This window comes from Glycine soja, chromosome 3, assembly GCF_004193775.1.
Source record: "Glycine soja cultivar W05 chromosome 3, ASM419377v2, whole genome shotgun sequence".
Lineage (NCBI taxonomy): Eukaryota > Viridiplantae > Streptophyta > Magnoliopsida > Fabales > Fabaceae > Glycine > Glycine soja.
Window position 1 is genome coordinate 24,636,387 of NC_041004.1, and position 22,033 is coordinate 24,658,419.

The following is a 22,033-nucleotide window of genomic DNA, read 5'->3' on the forward strand; positions in this document are numbered from 1 at the left end:
GCATAATTTCCTCCTCCTTTAATGGCACTCAGCCTTTCCTCTATATGATCAAATTTTTCCTTCTCAACTATAGTAGGAGGCCCTCCTCCTATCACAAAATGTAAGGGTCAGGGGTGGTGGTCGATACTGAGGGCCCCCTGGAGCGTTCGGCACGAGGACACCAGAAAATGCATGCCCTACAGTGGTATATCCTAGATAAACCCCGAAACCGGCCAGAGTGTGTTCTTGGGGAGCTTTATGTGTTTCCCCCATGGGTTGAGAGACATGGGCATGTGTATGATCAGGTTGGGGTTGTTGATTCTCAATGAGTACGGGTGCAGAACTACTGATATTCTCACCAGGAGCGTATACAACAGTGGGTGGTGTATAATTAGGAGACAAACCATATGGTGGAAAGGAATGCTTGCTCTGAACCTAAACATAATGAGACCCATATGCATTTTCCATTGCCTCGCCCCCTTGACCTATTACATCTAAGATGGACGACTCTCTTGATTGAAACCGAGCAGGTGAATCGAGTCTCTCTTAGTAGCAGTACTGGCGGCAACAACTATAGCAGCGTTGACCTCCATCAACTTCCTTATACTCATCATTGCTTCCATCATCGTTGTCATCTGCTCCTTCATGGCCTCCATATCGGCCTTCATTTTCTCCTATACTCGTTCTATGTCACTCATTATCCTTGTCTTGGCACACGTTTGGTAAGGGTGCCATAGAGCACGGTCTTTCTTTCTAAGCACAATGATTACTTTTTCTGATTTCAAGGAAAAAATGTAATGAGCAATGCATAACAATATGACAAAACCAATAAGAATGAATGCATGTGAATGATAAGTTGTTAAAGTGTTGCGAATTTTACACAGAACATTCAATAGAACATAGGGTCTAATCAACTCTAATTTTCATTAAAACAACATTGTTCATTACATCCAGTCCAAGTCAAAGTACAATTGGAAATAAACACGGACACATCAGCGATTCTTAATTATGCAAGTCATTAGCTCAATCATGTGTTGGTATTTGTAGAAAAGACTATGAACTTCATCGGGAGTGGAGTATACATCAGCCATCACCTGCGCTTTAGCTAGTAGCTTTAGAAACTCTTGACTTTCATTTAGAGTGAGAGCAAACTTGTCCATCCACTTCATGCTTTCTTCATGCAATAACTCTATCACCTCTTCCCTTGCCTCTTTTTCAACCCGCAAGGCTGACACCTTCGCTTGTTCATCTCTCAGCACCTGCCCATTAATAGCAGCTAGGTTCTCCTTCTCTTTATACTGATAGATTGTTATCAACATATCCTTTTCTGTCTTGGTCAATTGCTCTTTCAAGCTTTCCTTTGACTCCCGATAATTCCTTAACTCATCCTTTAACATTACGTTCTCCATCATTGATTTGTCTCTCTCAGCCTTTCTAAGCTTGAGCTCATTACTACTATCTAGCAAAGCCCCTTGGAACCTTTTTCTACTCAACTCTTCCTTTTTGGCTTTCTTCATTTCCTGCTCTAGCACTTCATCCGTGGACATGTTGATATCCTTCAGCCTATCACATTCTTTCCTAACTCTAGTGACTACCACCTTCAGCTACTCCTTCGCCACTTTTGTCTTTTCCAACTCAGCCTTCAAGATTTGCACCTCTTCGCTTTCTCAGACTCCTCTGTCTCTTTCCCATTCAGACCCTCTAGCTTTTTGAGCCAAGCAATCCCTTGCACTATAGATTTCATCCATTTGTAATAACCGCCTATGACACTGTTGCTTCTTCCTCTAAGCTCCTTATCTTTCCTTTCCACTTTATTCCATGCCTTACGGATCTTCTGAAGTATCTCCGTATTAGCTTCACTGAATCCTCGTGCGATGAAAGGCATGATGGTTTCCTATTATGGTGCACCTCTCATAGGATACCCTAATTTTCTTATGGCCAACACATGATTATAATTAATGCAACCCCTCATCCTCATCAAAGGGACATTTAGAAATCCTTCACCTAAGCATAATACTCTTGCTACCCCTTCTTTCCACCGTGGGAACCAACTAATGGACGACCTTATCGCACCTGCCAGGAGCTTTTCCCAATTTACTTTGTCTTTTCCCAAACACATGTGATGACCTTGTAGAGGACAGACAGATCTACTTCCATGATTAAGGACATTAGACACCAACCATACATAAAGAGCAGGCGTACAACAGACAATTCTCGCACTACTCTTCTCACATCTCAAGTCGAATGTATCGTACATATCTGCCAACACAACAACGACTGGGCTTTCTTTGTTATGGTGATAAGAAAGAAAGGCGTCAATCGCTACCAGATCCACAAGTCCTTCTACATTCGGAAGTAGTACCACTCCAAACACTAGTAGTGCTAATACATCCATGAATGATACCCACTATCCTTGGCTTGCCAGGGTTTCCGCCTTCTCCTCCAAACACTTCCTCAGTATACCCACTACTCCATTCCTACTCTGCTTCACTCGATCTAACTCTAGCTCTGAGATCTTGACTACCCTTGCCACTCTTGTCATAGAAGGGTAGTACCCAGAAAATATGTATGGCTTCCTTCCTCCTATTGGGCATCCTAAGATCCCCTCGAACTCCTTTACGGTTGGTGCCAACTGAAAGTCCCAAAAAGTGAAGCATCTGAGTGGTTGGTCTTAGTATTGGGTGAGAGCTGCAATGGCTTCAACTAACACTTCTATCATTGCCAGATCCCAGATCTTTCCATATACCTTGCTAAAAGACTGAGTTGAACTTGATCCATCCGCTGCCCCAACTTTTGCAAGCTAGCTAATTCCAGATTTTTGACCTTGACTTGATAAAACCTTTTCTTAAAAGACTGTGTTTGGTTCGACCCTATGTTCGTAGGAATAGAAATTTTGATCTCCAATACTTCAACAATCTATCATAGAGGAGATATGATGAATGATCAGGGCATACTTATGTTATGCATGACAAATGTATTTATTAGATCAACACGAGACGCCCAAAAGACCACCCTTTCTTGTTAACAATACATAAGCTACCATGTTCATGTGATTTTCAATCATTTTTAGGAGAAAGGATTGTATAACCCCAACATGGTTTGTTTATAGCTATTACCATGGTACCCAACACATGTAACTAAAAACGCAGTGTAAACTTTCACGCTTCATTATGACTTTTTGGCGACGAAGAGGAGAATGCAAGGCATAAGCAACTATATGATAGGATTATGCATGAGTGAGCATAACATGTGAATGATGACAACAGAATGTATGCACTTGTCTGAACAAAAAGCATGCTAAATGAATATGTATGGAAATGTAATGACTTATGCAAATGTGATGCATGAATATGATAAATGATAAATGCAAGAATGATATGTCCTTTATGATGTCAAGAAGAGATGCATGATGCGATCAAGGAAACTAGACAGGGTGAGTTTGCTCTGTGTCCCTAATTTAGGAACCTAATGGAAAGGGTCCAAAAGTCCACTATCTAGTGACAACTTCCAAGGGTAGTTTCATGTAATCTCATCGGCCTCTAGAGATATCATCCTCTTAGGTAACAACATTGCAGCAATAGGGACTACTGGCGGCAATGCATCACCTCCACTCCTTATGGCTCACACAGACCTGGGTATAGGGCCCAATATCTCAAAGTGTGTTCAAAAAGTATAAGTGTCGTGTGTGAATGGAGCAACCTAAGAATTACCCAACCCCACCTACAAAACAACCAGAAAATTCCCAGGCAGATACAACAAGTATAGCACATGTCGTCTACCCTAGGATTCAATGACACAATTTATTTCTAACTACAAAGGTTTTAAATACAAGGATACACACCAAGAAGTAACAACGTAGCAAAGGTTATATACAAGCATGAGTGAAACAATGAATAAAGGAAACAAGATCGAAGCAAAACCACAAAATCAACGGTAGCAGAATGAAACTTTAACAAACAGAAGCACAATGCAGGGATAAAAGAGAAAGGGAAAATAAATAAAGAAAAAGTCATGATAAAATTGCACACTCGATCCAATGGCTTAATTCTCTAACGAGTTCCCAGTGGAGTTGTCACCTGTCGCAATGTGGGCCACGATGGGACGATGAAATAAAATATATCATTAATAAATAAATGAATGGTTTTCCAAAAGTTGAAAAACTTACTTGGAGAGTCACCACCAACATTTATTTGAGGAAAATGTTGGAAAGATAAAAAAAAAAGGATAAGGAATTGTCTACGGTTTGAGAAAAAGGATTTGAGAGTTGTTTACACACGGGAAAGGTATTAAGCACCCCCACGCATCCATCATGAAGACGACAACCTTTAATTGAATGTGCTAAAAATAATGTGACTTTTAATTATTTATCTTCCCTTGAAAACATGAATTATATTTTGTTATATTATTTTTTTATTTAGAAAAAGGAAATCAAATTTATATTTATATTTTTTTTAAAAAGGATTTTATTTTTTTAGTTTTTTTTTGGGTCGATAAGGGATTTGCCTTGATCGCTCTAAATGTTTGCCTCCCGCTTTACTAGCTTATTTGAGGGTTCTCCATGCATCTTTTCTCTAAACACGGTCATCTCCTCCATCTAGATGAATCTGGTTGCCCTAGCTCTTAGCTCGTCCAAGGTTGTAGATGACTTTTTGCATAGGCTATCCAAAAAGGGCCATGACTTCAAGCCCATGATCATTGAAGTGAGAGTGACCTAGGGGCCGCTCCATGAAGTTGTGGAGTGACTCGTCCTCATCTTGCCAAACGTTTGTGAGAGCCACTGTAGTCAAATGATGGGATATTCTTGTCGCATATTGAGCTCCAAAATATGTGATAAGGGCTACGAATGAGTCTACTGAGTTTTGCGGCAAGCGAGTGTACCAATGGAGCGTTGCACCTTTCAAGGTTGTTGGGAATACTCAACACATGACCGCATCATCATTCATGAATAGGTTCATCTGTGTGACGAGTGTGTCCACATGCTCATCTAGGTCTGAGAGTTTATCGTAAAGATCTATGATCAGCTTGTTGCATCCATGTGGGAGGTTTGCTTCCATAATCCGTCAACAAATAGATGCAGCCAGTTTTTGGTGCTTACTACTCTTTGGATTGGTTGAGTGGCCGAGGGAGTTCCTTCTCTCCACATTGTATCAGCCTAATAAGTTCTGAGTTGATGAGTTCGATGAGTAGTAGCTTTTGATACCAAATACGCATTATGATCCTTTTGAAGCTCTAGGTATTGCTCCCTAAGGATGGTGTTTTCCTTTCGAAGGTTCTCATACAACTAGGCGTTCTTCTGCTTCAGCGTGTTCATCTCCTGTTGTTGGGCGACAATCAAAGCATGATTGTCACGCCCCTGAAACAGGATGTTCACCACAGTTGTTGGACTCCCGTTTTTAGGGGCTCTTATGGTACGCATTCCAAACATGTTGGATGCTTGTCCCTGTGGTGGTTTTCCTTGGTTGGCTACGTTGGTGTTATCGTCGTTCACTACCATTGATGGTATTGTGGTCGAAGGAGAAGTTTTTCCCTCACCCAATGGTGCACATAAAATGATCTTACCATATTTGGCAAAACCTTCTCACGACAATGTTCCTCTGTGAGCTCTTCCATGAACGGTGGTGGGGTGTACCTACAATGACACTATGGCATTCAAGTTAGCGGTGTAGAGATAAGCAAGTATTAGTATGTAGGTAGGAATAAGATTGTTTAACCTTAACCTTGATGATCCTCTTTTATAGAGGTGAGATGATGCAATCCTACCCCTCAAGGGTATTGGATAGAAGACTCCAAGAGGATTGGGCTAGAACTACTAAAGAAGGCCCTGGGGTTCTCATGAACCTCGGGATAGATTTCTGAGCTCATGGGCCAAGGTTGGGTTCACTCTTCTTTGTAAATATTAGAATATGTTTTTCCTTCTTTTGGGCCTTGTATTTTGGTCATTCTAGTAGTATAGAGTTTTAACCTTGTATTTCAGGGCATTTTGAGTAATCTTTGTAGTATGAACTTTTTTTATATTTTCATGTATTTTGGCATGGGGTGAACTTAGCTATTATAGGGGTCTGTAGCTAAGCTCTAGCTTCTCATCTCAGGGAGGTGAGCTTAGCTATTAGAGAGGTGTGTGTAGCTAAGCTCTAACTTCTTTAGGAAGCTTCTCAAGGAGGTAAGCTTAGTTACTAGAGAGGTGTGTAACTAAGCTCTAGCTTCTCAAGGAAGTTTTCTCAAAGAAGCTTTTCAAGGAAGTTTTCTCAAGAAAGCTTCTCAAGGAAGCTACCTAGTCTATAAATAGAAACATGTGCAATACTTGTAACTTTGATGAATGAGAGTCTTGTGAGACACAACTCAAAGTTCAACTTCTCTCCCCCTTTTCCTCCTTCAATTTCGTGCTCCCCCCTCTCTCTTTCTTTTCCTCCATTGAAGCATCCTCTCCAAGCTTCTTATCCAAGGCACATTCTTGGTGGCGAAGCTCCTTCTTCCATGGCTTATTCCCTGGTGGATGGCGCCTCCTCTCACCTCCTCTCCTTTGTCTTCCGCTGCATCTCCATGGTGGAAAATCACCATTGAAAGACCTCATTGAAGCTCAAAGATCCAGCCTCCATAGAAGCTCCACAAGCAAGCTTCCATCAAGACTTCAAAGTTCCATTTCTCTCCCTCTTTTATTCCTTCAATTTTGTGCTCCCCCCTTCTCTCTTTCTTTTCCTCCATTAACGCATCCTCTTCAAGCTTCTTATCCAAGACACATATTTGGTGATGAAACTCCTTCTTCCATGGCTTATTCCCTAGTGGATGATGCTTCCCCTCCCCTCTTCTCCTTTGCCTTCTGTTGCATCTCCATGGTGGAAAATCACCATTGAAGGATCTCATTGAAGCTCAAAGATCCAGCCTCCATAAAAGCTCCACAAGCAAACTTCCATCATGAGATTCGATAATCAAATCTCAATCTTCCTCCTAAGATAATGTAAATAGAGAAAATATGATCTTATCTTATCTCTTCTCTTATAATTGATAGTTTTCAATATTAGGGATTTATCTTTATCTTTGTTCTAGAAGATAAAGTTTCTCTATTTCCTTATTTAAATATGTTGGATTCTCTAAATCCGAATAGACTACTCAATTGGCCACCGAGTACCAAGATTTACCAAGCCTAAATAATATATATATTTCCTATTAATGAATTCACCTTCCATCAACGCAAACAATTTGCATCAATCCAACCTTCAAACCAAAATAGACTCCTATACATATTGCACCTAAGTCTAATTCGAAGCAACATCAAATATAGAATAGAAATAAAACTTAATATCCTCATAAAAAATTTCCCACTCTTATCTTATCCTTTTATTAACGGTCAAAAAAAATATCTTATCCTCATATTTTGTTCATTTATATCCTATATTTATCTTCGCCATTAAATGTTCTCTTTTAAGTTTCCATAATAACGATTTGTATTGAGTATGCAGAAGTGTAAGATTTAAGAATGTGAGATTATCATCACTCATGACGGCGCCTTTCAATTATTGTATGCTGACATCTTACTTCATTTTGGGGCTTGAAGTGATGTGTAATGACTTAAAATATTTTCTCTGAAATAATAATTCTTACAAATAACTAATAAGTAATAATAAGTCTCCGAAGTGATGTGTAACTTTCTTTCAGCATTCGGATAATATTGCAATTATTTTTATTAAATTAATAACTACATTTTTTTTATGATTATTCTGTTATCAAAATTGTTACACATAATAAGTTATATATATATATATATATATATATATATATATATATATATATATATAGTTAGCACTAAGTTATATCAATACCCCAAATTTATTGTTTGAATAATTTGAATAGATTTGTTTTTTATACTGGTTCTTTGGAGAGGTTTGTGTCATGAAACGCAATCTGCCACGGAAAAGCACAAAATGTGATATGGATATTGATTCAAGAATATATAGTAAAAGAAAAGCCGAGAAACAAAGTTGTATTGTTTTTAGGCGTAAAAGATATGTCACTGTCACTAGTTGCGTTACCTAATTTCTTTTATATAGAAATAAAGCAACACCCATTCATTTTTTCTTTCCTCTTTCTTTGGTTTGCCTAAATCTGATATGAAATGCATTTTTTAAATTTCGTTGCGTTAAAAGTCGCAGCTGTAATATTCTCCATAATTAAACCGCAGTTTCACAGCTGCAATCAACCAGCTCAGGTCTCTTAAGCAAGTGAGTAGAGAGATTTGAATCCAAATTATTGTATATAAAAATAAACTTAGTTGAGAAGAAACAACAAACCTTTAGTATGTTTGAATGGAGTAATTTAGTGGTGGAATTTATTTTTTCAAAGAATTTAAAATGATTCATGATAAAATAGTTTGTTTGGATATAATATTTGAAAGAATATTTAATTTTTTATATTTTTATAAATTATTTTGATTAACTAAAATAATGGGATTTCAAATTCTCTCAAAAAATATAGAATTTGAATTTTTTTTTTCAGAGATGTTCACTCTAACTCACATTCTTGCTCGCAATTCTTTCTCGCTCAACACTCACAACTACGGTTGATCAAAGTTTTTACGGCCGACATCGACATAATTTATTTTTTACTAACGTTGGCCGAGGTCAGTCCAACAACATCGATTGAAAAAAAAATCTAGTTGACATATGCTAAAACACCCTAGTTAACATCGGCTGAAAAATAACCATAGTCAATATTGTCTAAAAAATAGCTTTGGATGATATTGACCGGAAAAACTTAGTTGACGTCGGCTGAAAAATCCTAGCAGGTGTCTACTCAAAAGTTAACAACGATTGATGTCAGTAGAAAAAATCTAGTTAACGTCAACCAAAAAAATCATTGGTCAACATTAACTGAAAAAATCTGGATGACAACGGCAAAAAAAATCATTGGCTGACGTCAGCAAAAAATTCCCATGACTAACGTCAGTGAGAAAATAATCCTAACCAACATCATCTAAAAAAAATCTTAGCCGATATCGATAAAAAATAGCTTTGGTTGACATCATACAAAAAAATTCTGACCGAAAAAACCGCGGCCAACGTTAGTGAAAAACAACTTATGTCGATGTCGGCCGTAAAAATTTTGGTCACTCGTAGTTGCGAGTGTTGAGCAAGAAAGAGTCGCGAACAAGAATGTGGGTTAGAGTGAGTATCTCTGAAAAAAAATTCAAATTCTATATTTTTTTAGAGAATTTGAAATCTCACTATTTTAGTTAATCAAAATGATTCATAAAAATACCAAAAATTAAATTTTTTTTCAAATATTTTATCCAAACAAGCTATTTTATCATGAATCATTTTAAATCTCTTGAAAAAATAAATTTTTTCTATTAAATTCCTTCATCCAAACACACTATAATAGTTTTATTATTAAACTAGTCTTATACACCTTTGAAGTAAAATTTGCAATTGAGTTTACAAAACCAATCCATGTCTTACTTCAACAAAAATTTGAGTTTCCTACAAAATTTTCATGTTTAAACATATTTTTGAAATAATCAAACATATCACCTAAATAAGTCTATTCACCTCTTCGGCCTGCTATTACCGCAAAACCAGCACTTACTTTAATTTCAGTACCCTCATCAGAAATAGTACGTAATTTCATTATGAGTTCTCCTTAAAGTTGATGGACTTTTCTAACATGAGTGAATTGAACCTTCACTTAAACATTTATTAAGAAAATTAGAGATCTAGATAGGAAAGGAAACAACGAAGAAAAAAAGAAGCTAAAAGGGTACACTGGCCAAGCGTGCTTGGAGCTTTTTGGGGCTACTTCGTACTTACTCTTATCAAGAGTAACCATGCGTGTTTTGTCAAGTTATTTGACCAAAACAAAGAAGCTACGTATGAACCCACTCACTACTGCTTATATTTATTAATTTATTTATAGAATTTCACTTTTAGGAAGGGTTGGCAAGTTGAAGGTGCTGTCCACGACAAATGAAATTTATTCTATACATATTAATACTATTGATCTTACAAAGATAAAAATAAACGCTTTATTCAACTTTTTGTTTTGCCTGTGTTCTCTATTATTGGTCTTTGCAGTGTCAACGTTGTAATCACCAAAGGAATTTAGCCACGTATTTGGTTCAAAATGAAAACGTTTAACCACCCTTTGAAATTTTACAGCGGTGCGAAAGGAAAACATGCACGAAACACACGAACTGTTACTTAGACGGCTATCTTTTTTTTTTAAAAAAAAGAAAATATATTAATTCAAAAAATAAAAATATCAATATTGCTATATATGGTACGAACACCAGCTACTAGTTCAGTTATTATTGGGTAAGCATGAAATCTAGGAAATAAATAACATTACAAATGAGTTAATTATACAATTATTTCTTAATTAAAGTTAAAAATTATATTGAATACTCTATTATTAAAAAGTTTAATTAGGTTTTTTTAATTATTTAGAAACTACAATTGTATTATTTTCATCAAATTTGTTGTTTGATCATGGAAAAAGAAATTTTTACATCACTTTTCAATACCATCAATGTAAAATAAGATATTTTTTACATCATTAATGAAATTAGTATAAAAAATTAGTTACTTCTTAAAATATGTTATTGATGTGAATAAATATTTTTACATTACTTATGCAATTGATATAAAAACGTTTATTTATATAATTTTTATCATTCTAATAGAGTTAACAAATGATATGATTATAGTATTTTTTAAATTATTTGAAGATCTTATTGAATATTTTAATAATTGATGGATGTAATTAAATTTTTAATTAAAATTAAGTTACCAAATTTTAAGCATGAAAAAATTGACAAAAACAATATAGATTTTTTCATGCTAAATTTCGTACTGTAGTTTTTTTTTTATGTTGTATTGAAGGGGCAAAAAAGCCGAGGGAAAAGCAAAAAAAAAAAAAATCCAAGCTTAGAACTTCAAACTAAACCTTGTTCTAAGGTTTGGCCAAACTTAGCAAACACATCACAACCTTATTACAGTATCTATAAACATGAGCAAAATGATCTCTTGTATGAGGCAAAATGCTGGCCTTAATTGCATCAACAATAACCTTTTGATGATCCGACGGGTCCTTGAATCCTTGCACCATCCAAATTGCATTTTAAGAATCAAAGTGGATTTCCAAAGACGACAAACCACGCTCCTTAGCCATATTAATCCCATGAAAGATAGCCCATAGTTCAACATTCAGAACAGGGCAAGTTTTTATTCTCCACGAAAAAGCACCATGAAACATGTCTTTGTGATCTCTGATTATCCCTCCACAAGCTTTGGGACCATTAGCAGACCAAGCTCCATCAACATTTAAATTCATAATACAAACTCTTGGTGGAATCCATCCTAAACTACTAGGAACAGTTGTTTAATTGGTTACCATTATAGAGTTTGATAATTCATCTCCAAGGTGCACTCCATGTTGATCATTTTCCTTCATATATTATGCTCTCCAAAGAATTCCTTGAAAAATATACTTTTTTCTTCTTTGTCAAATAAGTTTAACAGAATACGAAATCTCCTGTGCCATTGAGAAGATACCATCGAATAGTGACTTAAATATTCAGGTAGCCAATTATCAATTGTACGTGCAAAAAATAAAACGTTATGTGAAACCAGGTTGAGACTTCTCCGCATACTCCTAACATCCTCGCAATCACAAAGACAATGCTAAACTGTCTCAGGATCTTTCTTGCACACAGGACACAAAAAACCAGTAGTCAATTTTTTGTCACACCAAGCAAGATTAGTGGCCAAAGATCCTCTACCAATTTTCCAAATAAGCAATATTCTTCCTTTTTCATACCCTTTCCATTTCCACACCAGATTAACCATAGGAATTTTTTGCCTACCATCCAACTACGCAATCACTTTGTACGCGTTGTGTAACTCCAAATATATCACTAGCACTCCAGGCTATGTTCTCTACATCCATCATGACATCAGGAGGTTTTCTAGCCAAGATATTCTCTCTAATATCATAAGACTATGATACAATTCTGATATCAGATCGTTTATGACAAGTGGAAGGACGTCTCAAGGGTGATGGACGGATAAATCCGAACGGGTTCAACCTAGAACCTAAAGAATATTCTCACAATAATACACAGTATTTTTTTGAAAATTCAAGTCGTCCATTCCATTATAATTTTGAGGAAGTCAGCCTTCAATTATTCTAGATGCATTTTAATTCGTAGTGGTACACATGAAAAGACACCAAGGTTATCAGCCCTAAAATAAAAAAATAAAAAAAAACAAAAATAAAATAAAAGAAATACAACTTTATTTAATTCTAAAAAGAAAAAAGTTAGCAACAACACCCTCTAGCCCTCTAGCTCATGGGTTTCAATAATAATTATTGGCTGAAATAATTTTGATTCAATGTCCTTCACCGCAGGTGTAATTTCAAGAATTGTTTCTACCACTTGTTGTAGGGTCTCTTTTGCCTTTCTGACTCTGGTCATAGGTCCTCTAGTTCTTGTGTGGATCCTTAAGTTTCAATGTTCTCATCAAACTACTTCCTAAGTAATCAGAATTCGAACCTCCTTCGTGCACCACCAACTCAGTAATTGTCTTGGTCAAATCCTTCCCATTAAGCTCCCTTGTTGCAAACTCAACCAAGGGACCTAACTCTGGAATCCAATTCTGCAACCAGAACAAAATGCCACACCCATAAGACAAATTCCCCTCACAGACAGCCACAAACTTGTCCCAAACAACTTTAATTCAATCCCAAAGATTTGAGCCATTTTTCCTTTTATTCACAACAGGAAAACCACGTCCACTACAACCATGTTTGGATCTAATGACTTGGACCCATAAAGCATCATCCGTCGTACATAGCTCCCAAGCGACTTTTAGAATAAAAGCGTCATTGACATGGCGAGCTTGTCTCAAACCCAATCCTCTTAACTCCTTTGGCAAACATAGACTCTCCCAACTAACCCATTGCACCCTTCTTTCATTAGAAGTATCCCTTCATAAGAAGCTTCTATAAATTTGGTCCATCTTGTCCATATAGATTTAGGTACATAAATAGTTTTCATTACATACATCGGAATACAACTCAACACTGCTTTAGTAAGTGTTAATCTATCTACAAAATATAGATTTTTGGTCTTCCAATTTGATAGTCTTTGTTGCATCCTATCTACAATGTAACCATAAGAAGATTTTGAAACTCTTTTAAGATGAATGTTGATGCTCAAGTATCTTCCTAAGTCGTCCATTCTTTGGAAACCCAAACCGTTACTAATCTTCTCCTCATTGTCCTATGCACATTATGAGAAAAGAAAATCCTCGATTTCTCCTTACTAACTTTCTCGCCAGAACTCTCACAAAATAAGTCCTAGCAAGCATGAATAGCATCTACTTCGTACAAAGAAGCCTCCACAAACAAAATTAAGTCGTTCTGCAAAAGCCAAATGAGAAAGAGAAGGACCATTTTCCCCCACTTTAATTGGTTTCCAGAATTTGTTTTCCACCGCCACTGAAATAATATGACTTAGCCTTTACATGCATAGGAAAAAATGATAGGAAGATAAAAGATCTCCTTGTTTTATTCCTCTAGTTGGAAAGAATTCTTTAAGCGCTTCACCATTCCAAAGCATTTTAATAGAAAAGGTGGAGAAACAATGTAACATTCCAATTTTTGTAAATTAATTTAAAAAGGATTGTTATTTGTAAATAAATAGAGTTTTAGAAAAAAAAATGATGAGGTTTTATAATTAAATAAATAAGGGGAAATAATTTAATTAATTAAAATAATGGTTTGAGAGAAAATAAAAAGAGTATTTTATTATTCATTTGATGGAGAATAAAATAAAGTTTCTTTTTTTTATAAAATAATAAAAATAAATAAATAGAGTAAATAATAGGTCGTGAATACCCCTAGCTATAAATAGAAAAATGCTAGGTCAGTTTTCAGACTGACTCCTCAGTTGTCTCCTCCGCCTCTCAATTTCGTTTTTCCTTCTCAATCTCTCTTTTCCCGTAGACCACCAAACATGTCTTAGATAAACGATGATCTCAGACTCATTTATCGTTGAATCGTCGTGAAATTTAAGCACCAGGTTCGAAACCCAATTCCTAGCATTGTCACATTTGGGAATTTCAAAATCATGTTCGAGCTTAGAGGAAAACCCTTCGCATTGTAGCCTTTTATTTTCCTGTAGAAATCCAAAACTGTCTCAGTATAACTAAGATCTCGGATTTTTAAATCGTTGGATTGTAGTCAAAATTTTGGTATGTTGTTCGAAATTCAATTGTGCATACTTTCACCGTTGGGATTTGCGAGATAATATTCGTGGAAGGAGAAAAAGGAATCGCATGAAGATAGTACAAATGGAGGCTTCAATCCCTTCTCATTCTCTCTAACGTTTAAGAACCCTATTAGAGCAACCAGAGGGATCTCAGGAACTTGTTAGAGATGTTTCTATCATTGTTGGAAGATACGTGAGTCCGCTTAGAAGTAAGGGATGAGTTATTCACAATTGGGGGTTAGTGAGAACATGTGTAGCGATCCTTAAAGGATTAAATTGGGATTTTATTTTGGGATATTTATTAAATTACAATTTTTCCTTTATGATTATAAATAAAATATTGATGTTCTGATGAGAATTGCTTGATAAATTGTGTTCTTGATATTTGTATATTTTGTCCTATGATTTTGATATAATTGTGTAATATTATTTGAGGGGTTTTAGTCCCCAGGTTGTGATAGTTTTTTGTATAAATTGTTATATTGAGGATATGAAATAATGATTCAAATTGTGAGTATGTGGTGAATTGAACATGTGATAAATGGTGGAATACATGTATATTGAGATGTGTATTATGTTGTGAGCTATGAATTGTGCAATCACACAACTGTAAGACCCTTTAAGGGCGACGAGTTTTGCAAAACGAGTATTGTGATAAGATCCATTGTGGAAACCCGACCAGTTTAATCATAAGCGCGACGAGTTAAAATGATTTTGAAAATAATTGAGTAGTTGTGTGTATTGCATAGTTCATAGGTAAAGTGAATATGATTCATGAGGTGTGATAACATGTTATTTTGAGATTATACCATTGTAATTGAGATCAAATGTATGTGATAAATTGAGTATGCACGTGATTGAGATGTTGTGTGCATTGAGTTGTAAACTGTGGATTGTACAATCACACAACTATAAGACTCTTTTAAGGGCGACGAGTTAATGCTAAGTCTCTTTAAAGGCGACGAGTTAATGCTAAGACCCTTTAAGGGCGACGAGTTAATGCTAAGACCCTTAAAGGGCGACGAGTTAAAAATATTTGAGAACAATTGAGGAGTCGTGTGTTTTGTACAGTTCATAGATAGAGTCTATGTACTAAAATGTTTTCTGGGTTGAACCTGAATCAGGAGGGAGAGACCCTGACGGACTCTTCGGAGTGTAGGTCTTGGGGGTCACCCGGTTTGAGTGCTCCTTTAAGCCTATGTTGATCCCATATGGTTGGAGCATTCTCGCAAAACACTGTGATCCTGAATGGTCTCCCTCTGATATTACCTAGTGAGAGTGACTTGACTTGCTAGTGTGTGGTTTGTCTTGTCATGTACCCCTAGGTGCCCGACGAGGTTTTTCACTGACATGGTACAACATTGCATATAGGATTGAGTCTTAGTGTATCTGCTACATAACGCTTGTGTATTGTTCTATATTGATTAATTTGATGATATTGTGCTTTGACTATTGAGTATGCGAATGTTGTGAAAACGAATGAGACGTGTGGTAAAATAACGTGAATTATGCTCAAGTGAATTGTATTTTGTTATATAATATTTATACCTATATGTTGTCTTATTTTTCTCTATTAGTTAGGAATGTGATAACTCACTCCCTCTGTTGTTTGTGTTTGGATCCTGTGATGATCTTGAACTTTGTGTTCGGGGGCGCAGATGACTAGGTGAGTTGCTTTAAGGAACTTTGTGCTGAAAGACGTCGGGACACAATGCTCTGATAGGATGTGACATTAGGGTATAAGTTACTATATTAATTGTATGAGGTCTTGAACAACCTTGTTTTGAGCCGAAATAATTTATTAATTATTTGAACAAGTTTTATTATGATGTTAGAAAGGTGAATGTGAGCCTTCTACCCTCTTGAAAGACTTGTATTTAAATGTATTTTAAAAACTTTTAATTAAGTTTGATTTCTTATTTCTTTTATTATTAGTACATATATGTATGGGATAGAGGGTGTCACACACAATAAAATACAACATCTATAAAATTCGAAGGAAAACCAACCTCTTGAGTATTTTTGGTGAAATCCCAACTCAATCTATCATACATCTTCTCAAGATCAATTTTAACTCCATCCAACCTTTCTCTCCTTTTTTTCCTCTCCATATAGTGAATCACCTCTTGTGTTATGATGATGTTATCTCTACTTTGTCTATTTGACACAAAGTTACATTGGTTTGGACTCACCACCTTCTCCACGACCTCCTTTAATTTAGACACTAAAATCTTTGTAAACACTCTACAAGAGACGTTACAAAGACTAAATAAGTATAAGTTGCAAAAGTTTACAAGCATTCTCCACTTTAGGAATCAGTGTAGTCAAGGTGTCATTCAAATTCCTGTTGGTTCTTCTGGCTCTTTAAGTTGTAGAACCTGCACAAGATCAAATAAAAGAAAAAAAAAACAAGAAAACACAGCCAGCAACAAGCAAGAATCTACACCATGAGTTTACGTGGTTCGACAATGTACCTACATCCACGGGAAATGCAGCTCATCATCATCACATTGATCATGAAACATTACAAGTTCAATACAAGCAGAAGCTAGCTTGATCCCTCTTGGTTTCTCCTTCCAAAACCTCTCTCAATCTCCTAGCTCTTTTTCTTTATTGAACTCTATTTTTCTGCAAGAAAAACTCTATTTTTCAACCTCTCAAAAACTCTCTCTGCATTACATGATCAAGAGTATATATACACTCTAAAAGCTAGTCCTAGGAACAAAGGCTATACTTTGGTGCAAAAACCAATTCAGTTATAATAATTGAAAACAGTTATGACAACACCACTTAACACCTTCCCACTTGTGCCATTTGTGATTTTGAGTCACACACCACAAATCTCCACCTTGACTCCAAATCAGCAAGTGTCTACCTTGTGATTCAGGGCTGCACTTCTACCAATCTGCTTTAGGCATCTTCAAAATTGATCAAGTCCAGGCAGTGCTTGAACTTGACACTAGAGAGGGACTTTGTGAACATATCAGTTGGGTTTTCTTCTATTGAAACCTTCTCCACCTTCACCTTCTCAGATTCAATCACATCTCTGATGAAGTGTAGTTTCACATCTATGTGCTTTGTCCTCTCATGGTACATTTGGTGATTTGCTAAGTGAATGACACTTTGACTGTCACAGTGAATTGTGACACAAGCTTGTGCTATTCCAAGTTCATTTACCATACCTTTAAACCAGATTGCTTCCTTCACTCCTTCAGCTAGGCCCATGTATCCTACTTCAAATGTTGACAGAGCAACAACTGATTGTTGATTTGCTTTCCAACTGATTGTTGTACCAAACAAAGTAAACACATATCCTGTTAAGGATTTCATTGTGTCTACATTTCCTGCAAAATCTGCATCTACATAGCCTGTGATTGCTACCTCGTGTGCTATCTTCTTGTACCTTAATCTAGCTTTCAAAGATCCATTTAGATACCTTAGTGTCCACTTCACAGCTTTCCAGTGTGCACTGCCAGGATCTCCCATGAATCTGCTTATAATACATACAGCATGAGCCAAGTCAGGTCTGCTGCAAACCATTCCATACATTATGCTTCCAACACCATTGGCATAGGGTGTTTGATTCATTTTAGACCTTTCTTCAGCTGTTTCTGGTGCTTGAATAACAGATAGCTTTGTATGATGGCCAAGTGGTGTGCTAACAGGTTTGCTTTGATGCATCCTAAACCTTTTCATCACTTTCTTGAGGTAATTGCTTTGGGACAAGAATAGTTCACCATTTGCCCTATCTCTATGAATATCAATCCCAAGTATCCTTCTAGCTGACCTTAGATCTTTCATCCCAAATTTTGTGTTCAAGCTTTCTTTGAGTTTCCTAATCTCTTCCTTATTAGCACTTGCTATGAGAATGTCATCCACATACAAGAGAAGGTAAAGAACACACACTTTCCCCTTTTTCAGGATATATACATAGTTGTCATATTTGTTTCTAATGAAGCCATATCTGATCAAGAACTCATCAAATTTCAGATACCACATTTGAGGGTTTTGCTTCAGCCCATACAAAGATTTTTTCAGCAAGCACACGTTGTTCTCCCCTTCTTCAAAACCTTCAGGCTGGTTCATGTAAATGGATTCCTTTAGATTTCCATTGGGAAAAGCTATTTTAACATCTAGCTGTTCAAGTTCCAAATCATACTGATTTATCAGACCAAGTATGATTCTTATTGAACAATGCTTCACAACTAGTGAAAAAAATCTCATTGTAATCAATTCCTTCAACCTGTGTAAAGCCTTTTGCTACCAGTCTTGCCTTGAATCTAGGCCTTTCTACTCCTGGAATGCCTTCTTTCTTCTTGAAAATCCACTTACATCCAATAGCTTTCTGCTTTTTGGGTTGATCCACAAGTATCCAGGTCTTGTTCTTTCTCAAAGATTCCATTTCTTCACTCATTGCATGAAGCCACAACTGACTGTCTTCACTTTCAATTGTTTCCCTCCAGGTCTTTGGTTCTAAATTTTGAATCTCCTCAGCAACATTCAGGGTATAGCAGATAATGTCAGCATGACCATACCTCTTTGGAGGCTTTGTCATCTTTTTTTCTCTATCTCTAGCTAATTGATAATTGGACAAGTCATGCTGAGTAGCCAACTCTTCATTATCTCCAGCTTCTCCTTTATCAGTGTGATCAATAGTATCTCCACTGCCATGATCTGAAATCTCAGAATGCTCCACCTCAAAATTGGTACTCTCACCACTTAAGCTGTTATCCTTCTGCTCCTTGCTTAGCATTGCCATTTTGCTCTCATCAAAGGTTACATCCCTGCTGATAATGCATCTTGTCTCACTAGGTTCCAATTTCCACAACTTGTACCCTTTAACTCTTTCAGGATAGCCAATGAACACACACTTTACAGCCCTTGCATCCAACTTTCCTTGTTTAACATGAGCAAAGGCCAGTGATCCAAACACCTTTAATTTTGAGTAATCAGGTGGTTCACCACTCCAAGCTTCCATTGGTGTCTTGAAATCTATAGCTGATGAAGGATATTTGTTAATCAAATATGTTGTTGTGTTTGCAGCTTCTCCCCAAAAGGTCTTTGGCAGTCCTGCATTTAGTAACATACACCTCACTCTTTCCAAAATGGTCCTATTAATCCTCTCTGCTAAACCATTCTGTTGTGGTGTGTGAGGGACTGTTTTGTGCCTTTTGATGCCTATTTTCTTGTAAAACTCATTGAATTGCTCTGAAACAAAATTCAGGCCATTGTCAGTTCTTAAAACCTTTAATTTTGTACCAAGTTGATTTCCAATAAGAGTATGTCATTCTCTGAATTTTTGAAAAGCTTCTAACTTATTTTTCAAAACATACAACCATACTCTTCTTGAGAAATCATCTATGATGGTGAGAAAGTATGAGCTTCCACCATGAGTTTTTACTCTAGATGGTCCCCATAAATCAGAATGCACATACTCAAAAGGCCTAGATGAAACATGAATACCAGTGCCAAAGCTTATTCTATGTGATTTACCAAGCACACAATGATCACAAAATTCAAGTTTATCTAGTTTATCACCACCTAACAGATTTTGTTTCTCAAGTTCATGTAATCCTCTTTCACTAACATGACCTAATCTCAAATGCCAAAGTTTTGTTTTATCAATCAATGTATTACTAGCTACCGATGCATGTCCAACAATAGTGGAACCTTCAAGAATAAGCAAGCCATTACTTTTATTCTTGTTACCCTTGGCAATGACTAAAGATCCATTTGAAATCTTAAGAACACCATTTGAAATTCTAGTTGCATATCCTAGATCATCAAACATGTTTATGGAAATAAGATTTCTTTTGAGTTCTGGAATGTACTTTACATTTTTCAGTAGATACTCTCTGTTATCAAACATCTTCAGTCTCACCGTTCCAATGCCTTGTACTTTGTAGGGGTAGTTGTCTCCTAGTCGTACAACTCTTGCTAGTTTCAGTTCTAGGGTCTCAAAATAGTCCTTTCTCGGGCTGCTGTGATATGAGCATCCAGAATCCATAATCCATTATGTTTGTGTTTTGGTATTTGAAGCTACTAAAACACCTGCACTCTCATAACTTTCAAAGGCTTCTACTATGTCAGCAGAGTCCAAAGATCCTTTCTTGATCCTGTCTGGGCAATCTTTCTTGAAGTGACCAGTTTTGTGACAATTAAAGCATTTGAACTTTGTTTTCTGGCCATTCCTTGAATCCTTTGACCTTGATCTGGACTTCTTTCCTCTTGTTCCCTTCTTTTCACTCCTTCCCCTTGAAATATTCAGGCTTTCACCATTATCCTCAGATTTGGAGTCTTGTTGTTTTTGCATCTCCTTGGTCCTTATTGAGGTCTGGACTTCTTCTAGGGTAATGTCTTGATCTTTGCCATAAAGAATTGCATCCTTGAAATGTTCAAAGGATTTTGGTAAGGAATTCAGCTAGAAAGCTTTATCCTCCTTTTCAAGCTTTACTTCAAGATTTTCCAAATCATCAAGAATCTTGTTGAAATCAGCCAATTGTTCAGTGGCTGTTCTTGACTCTGTCATCTTGAAGGTGTATAGTTATTGCTTCAAGCATAGCCGATTTGCAAGGGACTTTGTCATATACAATGGCTCCAGTTTCAACCACATTGTAGTTGTTTTCCTTTCTCTTGCAACTTCTCTTAAAGCTTTATCTCCAAGGCAAAGAATGATTGCACTTCTGGCTCTATCAATCATCTCTGATTTCTCCTTTAAGCTTAGAGATTCAGGCATCCTTTCTTCTCCTTTAAGAGCTTCTGCACAACCATGTTGAATCAAGATTGCTTCCATCTTGATTCTCCATAACCCGAAGTCATTTTCCCCTGAAAACTTCTCAATATCGTACTTTGTTGTTCCCATCTTTCTTGATCTTGATCTTGCCCCCCACAGACGACACCAGTTGTTGGTTCTTTTGGCTCTTTAAGCTGTAGAACCTACACAAGATCAAAGAAAAGAAAAAAAAAACAAGAAAACACAACTAGCAACAAGCAAGAATCTACACCATGAGTTTATGTGGTTCGGCAATGTGCCTACATCCACGGGAAATGCAACTCATCATCATCACATTGATCATGAAACATTACAAGTTCAATACAAGCAGAAGCTAGCTTGATCCCTCATGGTTTCTCTTTCCAAAACCTCTCTCAATCTCCTAGCTCTCTTTCTCTATTGAACTCTCTATTTTTTTGCAAGAAAAACTCTGTTTTCAGCCTCTCAAAAACTCTCTCTGCATTACATGATCAAAAGTATATATATACTCTAAAAGCTAGTCCTAGGAACAAAGGCTATACTTTGGTGCAAAAACCAATTCAGTTATAATAACTGAAAACAGTTATGACAGCACCACTTAACACCTTCCCACTTGTGCCATTTGTGATTTTGAGTCACACACCACAATTCCTTACCTCCATTGGATTCATGAAGATTCTGTTGATAGTTTCAGACAAAAAAGATCCAACAACCTACTATTGGCTCTGATAAATAAAGCCTGGAAACCATCTTCACCCAAAGCCTTGTAACACCCCCATATGGAAAATTGTTTTCCTAACTTCGTCATCCGAGATATCACCTCTCAGCATCTCAATCTCCTTGTTCTCCAAACTTGGAAACCTTCCTTTAAGAAAAAAAGTTTCAAGAATGTTCTTCTGAGTGAAAATCTGTTTGAACAAATCTTTTTTGAAGAAAATAAAATTCTTGCCTCCTCAAAATGGTAGTATAGTGGAAAAATAAAAAATTCCTATCACCGTACTTAAGTCGCCTACATCTTGATTTTTAGAACCAAAGAACAT